Source organism: Penaeus vannamei, chromosome 2, assembly GCF_042767895.1.
Source record: "Penaeus vannamei isolate JL-2024 chromosome 2, ASM4276789v1, whole genome shotgun sequence".
Classification (NCBI taxonomy): Eukaryota; Metazoa; Arthropoda; class Malacostraca; order Decapoda; family Penaeidae; genus Penaeus; species Penaeus vannamei.
This window is the reverse complement of record NC_091550.1, coordinates 44786265-44793764: the sequence shown is the minus strand read 5'-3', so window position 1 is coordinate 44793764 and position 7500 is coordinate 44786265. Positions and strand designations below refer to the sequence as shown.

The 7500-nt window shown below is 41.7% G+C and overlaps 1 protein-coding gene across 1 annotated transcript in view; it reads left to right on the top strand.

Annotated features, from left to right (window-relative positions):
• The window catches only part of LOC138865725 (otoferlin-like), a 345921-nt gene that overhangs the window by 185977 nt on the left and 152444 nt on the right, over positions 1 to 7500 (top strand). The gene's annotated exons all lie outside the window — the stretch shown is intronic.

Here is a 7500-nt window from a genome sequence, read left to right as displayed (position 1 = left end):
GGAGGAAGGGAGGGAGGGAGGGAAGGTGGGATAGGAGAGGGAGGGAGGGAGGGTGGGATAGGGGAGGGAGGGAGAGCGCGGGAAGAGAACGAGGAAAGATTGAGAGATGAAAGATAGATAGATAGAGAGAGAGAGAGTGGGAGGTAGGGAGGCAGGGAGAGGAAGAGGGAGATCGATCGAGAGAGTGGGAGAGAGAGGGAAATCGAGAGAGAGAGAGAGAGAAAGAGACAGACAGACAGAGACAGACACAGACAGAGACAGACAGAGAGAGAGAGAGAGAGCCTCTTTCTTCTTGTATTTTTTCATCATTTTTTCCCCAAACAATGAAAATATCTTTGTTAATACTCAATAGCGGTTTAAAGCAAGACCCTTCAGTGTTGCCAGAATAGAGCAGTATCCCAGTCCCTGATTGGTTATGGTTACTCTAAAACACAATAGTAGTTTTTGTATTCATGTTTATGGCTATACTTGTCGATACTTATAACCCTTTCGTACAAAAGAAACCCAGTTCCTATTGTGTATTAAGTGTACTGTTTTGTGTGTGAGTTTGTGTATGTGCGTGTGTGAGTATGTGTTGTTTGCTTGTGTGTGTGGGTATGTGTGTATGTTTGCTTGTGTGTATGTGTGTGTGTGTGCTGTGTGCAAGTATGTGTGTTTGTTTGCTTGTGTGTATGTGTGTGTGTATGTATGTGTGTGTGTGCGTGTATGTGTGTGTGTCCCAATAAAAATAGTACTTAAACATAAATCAAAAATATAAACAAAAGGAAAGAAAACGAACAAACAAAACATATAGACAAAAACAAATCCGAAAAAAGAGAAAAAAACGAAAAAAAAACAATATATAAAAAAAACGAAAAAAGATAGACAAAAGAAAAAAATATAGAAAATATATAAACAAAAAAATCCGAAAAAACAAAACAAAAGAAAAAAAGAAAAATATATATATAAACTTTTAAAAAAATCATAATTAAGAGAAAAAAACACGAACGAAAAAAAAATAGGAGAGAAATAAAGAACCTCCACAGCATATAGCATTCTCTCTCCCCCTCGTTTCCCTAGCATTCCTCTCGACGTGTTATTGCCTCTACACGTCACCCGACCTGCCCCTCTCACGGCGGAGTCCGAATCGTCTTCATCACTGTCCCGCCGACGGTGTTTCGCCCTTAGAGATGCAATTCGCTCCATCTGCGACTAGTCTGGGATCCCCTTTTCCAGGTCCTGTTTTTTTTTTTTTTTTTTTTTTTTTTTTTTTTGCTTCCTCATTCCCTCTTTTGCTTTTTTTATGTTTTTGTTTCTCCTTGTTCTGAATTCGTCTGGGGGTGTTTCTCTCTTTGTTTGTTTTTTTGTTAGGTTTTTTTAATATCTCTCTCTGTCTCTGTCTCTGTATCTCTCTCTCTCTCTCTCTCTCTCTCTCTCTCTCTCTCTCTCTCTCTCTGTCTCTGTCTCTGTCTCTGTCTCTGTCTCTGTCTCTGTCTCTGTCTCTGTCTCTGTCTCTGTCTCTGTCTCTGTCTCTGTCTCTGTCTCTGTCTCTGTCTCTGTCTCTGTCTCTGTCTCTCTCTCTCTCTCTCTCTCCCTCTCCCTCTCCGCCTCTCTCCCCCTCTCTCCCTCTCCCTCCCTCTCTCCCTCCCTCTCCCTCTCCCTCTCCCTCTCCCTCTCTCTCTCCCTCTCCTTTTGCGAGGGTTTGAGATAGTGTCCCTTAAATCTCCTAACAGCTGGCCATATAGTCCACCTGCAGGACAGCTGACACGCAGTTTTCCTCTCGTCATGTGAGCGGGAGGTCGACGCACTCTTCCAGACAGATCTTTGCCTTTGTTATTTGATTTCCTTTTTTTCTTTTTACCTTTTTTTTGTTTTGTTTTGTTGTTTTCTTGTCTTAATTTTATGGTTTGTTTGTTTTTTCTTTATTTTTATTGTCTTTTTTCGTTTTATCTTTGTTTTTGTTTTTCCTTTTTTTGTTTCTTTTACCTTTTTTCTTTTTACTTTTTTTGGGTTTGGTTTTGTTTTATTTTTATGGTTTGTTTGTTTCTTCTTTATTTTTATTGTCTTTTTTCTGTATTTTTCTGTTTTTTTCCTTTTTGTGTTTCTTTTATTGTTTCTTTTTTTCTTTGTTTTCTTTTTATTGTTATCCTTTTTTTTTGTTAGTGTTTTTGAATTTTGTGAGTGGTAGATTTCATATTCTTTCCGAAAGCAGATGTCTATGCCTCTCTCTTTTGTGCGCTTTTGCTTCGTTTTTAAAGTATTTTTCTTTTATCCTTTGAGGTAATTTGCATAATCTTTTGTGATTTTTTCTTCGCCCTCTTATGAACTATGCTGATGATGATATACATTCTCTCTCTCTCTCTCTTTCTCTCTCTCTGTCTCTGTCTCTCTCCCACTCTCTCTCTCTCTCTCTCTCTCTCTCTCTCTCTCTCTCTCTCTCTCTCTCTCTCTCTCTCTCTCTCTCTCTCTCTCTCTCTCCCTTTCTCTCTCTCTCTCTCTCTTCTCTGCTCTTCTTTCTCTTTTTTTCTTTTTTTTTGCCTCCATCTTTTAGTGTTTTTTGTATTTCGTTTCTCTTGATTACCCATATTCATCACTTAATATCATATCTTTCCTTCGATATATTTTTCTTCATAGTCAATATTATCATAACTTATTCCACAAATATGTTACAATTAAACTTTCCTTTGTCTTCTCCTTCTTCTTTTTCTTCTTCTTCTTCTTTTTCTTCTGCTCCTCCTCCTCCTCCTCCTTCTTCTTCTTCTTCTGCTCCTTCTTCTCCTTCTCCTTCTCCTCCTCCTCATTCTTCTTCTTCTTCTTCTTCTTCTTCTTCTTCTCCTTCTTCTTCTTCTTCTTCTTCTTCTTCTTCTTCTTCTTCTTCTTCTTCTTCTTCTTCTTCTTCTTCTTCTTCTTCTCCTTCTCCTTCTTCTCCTCCTCCTCCTTCTCCTTCTCCTTCTCCTTCTCCTTCTCCTTCTCCTTCTCCTTCTCCTTCTCCTTCTCCTTCTTCTTCTTCCTTCCTTTTTCATCCCAGATTACCTTGATCCAAGTGGTCGGTGAGGAGAGAGGGTGTTCTAGTGTTAAGCTGCTGTGTTAAGAATCCGCTAGCACAGACGTTTTATAATGCTTTTTTTCTTTCTTTTTGGGGCATAAACTAGTTATAATACTAAGCCGGGTATTATAAGATAATGTTAGCATAGAGTAGTATAGAGTTGTTGTTGTATTTTTAAAGATGGTATAGAGGGATGATCATAAAGAGAAGTTATAATGTGTTATGGCGAGGTTATGCTATGTCATATTCCAAGCTAAGACACTTTCTTATCATAGTTTCTTTGTATGGCTACCACTCTATACCAATATTTTGTTGTGGTGGTTTTGTGCTAAAACAGTTTTAAAGTGGTTTTGCGTTACAGCGATTTCATACTATAAGTGTTTCGTGCAACAGGGATCTCATTTTGCACTTGTTTTATACTGCAAATCTATCGTTATATTCTACTTCTGTGTTGCAGGAAATTTATACTATAGTTCTTTGAATTAAAAAATATTATGTCACAGTGGTTTTATTTTAAGGCAAATCTGTACTACTTTATACTAGCTTTATTCTAAACAATCCTGGCTTTGTTTTACAACTGGTTTATGCTAATTCTTATTTTATCATAAGATGGCTCATTATTGTTATTTTAATTATTTATTTCATTACTATCATTATCATTACCATTATCATTATTCTTATTACTATCATTATTTTTATCATTATCATTGCTGTTATAAATATCCTTATCATAATCATAATTATCCTCATTATAATTGTTATCATTATCATTCTTATCACTATCATTATTGTTATTGTTATCATGATTATCATCATTACCATTATTTTTATTAGCAGTGCTATCACTATTATCATATTTGTTACCATAATTACCATCATTATTATTAACATTATTATCAATACAAAGCAGTTTCATACCACAGCATCTTAATACTACAACACCCTCATTCACCATGCAAGAGCCACCCCCTCCCACCCCTCTGCAACCTGGGGACCTCGAGCGCAAGAACCACGAGTTGCAAGTAACACTGCAAGGGCGGCTCGAACATACCCAACCGAGATATTAGTTCCAAGAGCACACACTATTTTGCAAGGGAGATTAATTGACTGACTCCGGCACCGTGCGTGTGAGCTTGCATCGTGCAATTGATATGTGTGGATAGTTTGCAACACCGGGGTCGTAGCTGAGACTCTGTCGAGGGGGTGAGAGTTGCTAAGGGGGATGTTCAGTTAGCTACGCTGGCTGCAGTTGGCTTTATTGACGATCGTGGTACAGAGGAGTTAATTATAGACACAAAAACTTATTTGTGCATATAATATTGTACATATCTATATCTATCATATCTAATAACATATATGTATGTATATATATATATATATATATATATATATATGTATATATATATACATGTGTATACTTTGATATATATATATATATATATATATATATATGTATATATATATATATATATATATATATATATATGTATATATATATACACATTATCTCAGGAGTGACAAAGAAAGAAGGAAAGGAGAAAGGGGGGAGAAGAAAAAGAGAAAGAGAGAGAGAGAGAGAGAGGAGGAGGAAAAGGAGAGGAAGAAAGAGCGAGAGAGAGAGGGAGAGAGAGAGAGGGAGAGAGAGAGAGAGAGAGAGAGAGAGAGAGAGAGAGAGAGAGAGAGAGAGAGAGAGAGACAGACAGACAGACAGACAGACATATAGACAGACGAACAGATGTACAGATATACAAACAAACAGACAGATAAACACGCAGATAAACAGACAGTTAGACAAAGCCAGCCAGCCAGACAGAAAGCTAAACATACAGCCAAGCATAAACAGACAGACAGAGACCACAGACATACAGCTAGACAGACAGACAGAGGAATCCACAGAAAGCCAAAGACTCCCTCTGCAAATGCCATCGAGAGAGTGGAGGTTCTCAAATATCATTAGGGAACAGGTGCTATGCCATTAAGAGAAGGGGGAACTTGCAGAGGTGTGAGGGAGGGGATGGCACAGGGGTATTGAGGGAGGGGTAGGGCAGGGACAGGAAGGTGGGCTGAGGGAGTATTGAGGGAGGAGAAGACAGGGGTGAAGTGATGGAAGACAGTGGGGAGAGAGTGAGGGTAGTGATGGAAGGGGAGGAGGAAGGGGAAGGAGTACAGTGGTGGAAGGGAGGGGAGAGGAAGGAGCAAGGAGGCGGGGACAGGAGCTTAGGGGATGGGGGTAAGGGAAACAGGTAGGGAAGGGAAAGGGACGATGGATCGGAGAATGAGGAAGGGAGCAGTGAGAGGATAGGAAGGAAGCGGTTATGAACAATACGCTAAAGATGGTACCCGCTTCGCACCAGCAGCTGCCTTTATGTGATGGTTTTAAGGTTAGTCTACTGCTCTCGCTTCTGACTGTCCTGGGACATCAAACAAACACCTCAGAGCCATGCATGAGGACATCTCTCAGATAGAGGAAGAAGGAAAGGAGAGAGAGAAGGAGAGAAAGAAAGAAGAAGAGGAAAGAAGGAAAGAGGAAAAAGGAAGGAAGGAAGGGAAGGAGGGAGGAAAGAAGGAGAAAGAGAAAACAGAAAGAAGAAAGAAGAGAAGAGAGAGAGAGGGAGGGGGAGGGAAAAAGAGAAAGAAGAGAAAGAGAGAGAGGAAGAAGAAGAAGAAGAAGAAGAAGAAGAAGAGAAAAGAGGAGAAAAAGAAAGAAGAAAAGAGAGAGAAGAGAAGAAGAAGAGAAAGAGAGGAGAGAGAAGGAGAGAAAGAGATAGATAGAGAAGGAAGAAGAGTGAATGAAGAGAGGAGAAGAGAAGAAAGAAGAGCAACAGGCGGACACAACTTCCAGAGTCACCTGTCACCACTCCACCCTCGGCACCCGGGGACACGGGTCTCTCTTGGGATCTTACATCATCTCTTTTCATTAATGACTCTACAAGAAAAAGACCCCTATTCATTCATGCCCTGCCTCTCGTTCATAGTGTAGCGGTGCTCTGGCCCTCTTTGAACTACATCTGACTGGCAGCATTATTACACAACCTCTACGTTCATCTGATAGCGGCGGTGTTCCCCGGCCTCTGTGTTCTGTCTGATGTGGCGGTGCTGGGGCCACCCACGTTCACATCTGATAGCAGGGGTACTCCCAACCTCTACGTTCACACATCTGATAGCAGCAGTGCTCCACAACCCCTCTCTGGTTCACATCTGATAACAGCCATTACTGCCTCACTGCGATTCATCAATGCTGGGGTGCATCCCCAGACACATCTGGTCTCTATCTGTTGTGGCAATTGTACACAACCTCTACAGTTCCACATCTGGTATGGCAGTGCTCGAAACTCTACGTTCACATCTGATAGCAGCGGTACTCCCAACCTCTACGTTCACATCTGATAGCAGCGGTACTCCCAACCTCTACGTTCACATCTGATAGCAGCGGTACTCCCAACCTCTACGTTCACATCTGATAGCAGCGGTACCCCCAACCTCTACGTTCACATCTGATAGCAGCGGTACCCCCAACCTCTACGTTCACATCTGATAGCAGCGGTACCCCCAATCTCTACGTTCACATCGTGCAGCAGCGGTACCCCAACCTCTACGTTCGCGCTCAATGTAAACGGTACCCCCAATCTCTACGTTCACATCTGATAGCAGCGGTATTCCCAACCTCTACGTTCACATCTGATAGCAGCGGTACCCCCAACCTCTACGTTCACATCTGATAGCAGCGGTACTCCCAACCTCTACGTTCACATCTGATAGCAGCGATGCTCCCAACCTCTACGTTCACATCTGATAGCATCGGCACTCACAACCTCTACGTTCACATCTGATAGCAGCGGTACTCCCAACCTCTACGTTCACATCTGATAGCAGCGGTACCCCCAACCTCTACGTTCACATCTGATAGCAGCGGTATTCCCAACCTCTACGTTCACATCTGATAGCAGCGGTACTCCCAACCTCTACGTTCACATCTGATAGCAGCGGTACTCCCAACCTCTACGTTCACATCTGATAGCAGCGGTATTCCCAACCTCTACGTTCACATCTGTTGAGAGCGGTCTACCTTCGCAACGCAATAAATAGAAGAAAGAGAGGAGGGGTGTGGATAGAGGAAGAAACAAGAGATAAATGAAAAGACAACAGCAGAGGAGGCGACGAAATATGTCAAAGGGGAAGAGGGAAGGAGAAAGAAGTAGAGAAGAAAGGGAGAGGGATATGGATGGAGGAGGGAACAAGAGATAAATGAACATAGAACAGGAGAGGAGGCGATGAAAGATGTCAAAGGGGAAGAGGGAAGGAGAAAAGGGTACAGAGCAAGGGAAGAGGAGAAAAGGGGAAGGGAGGAAGAGGAGAAAAGGGGAAGGGAGGAAGAGGAGAAAAGGGGAAGGGGGAAGAAGGGGGGGGAAAAAGGGGGAAGAAGGAAGGAGCAGGATAAGGGATGGAGAGGGCAGTGAGAAGAGGGAAGGAGAAAG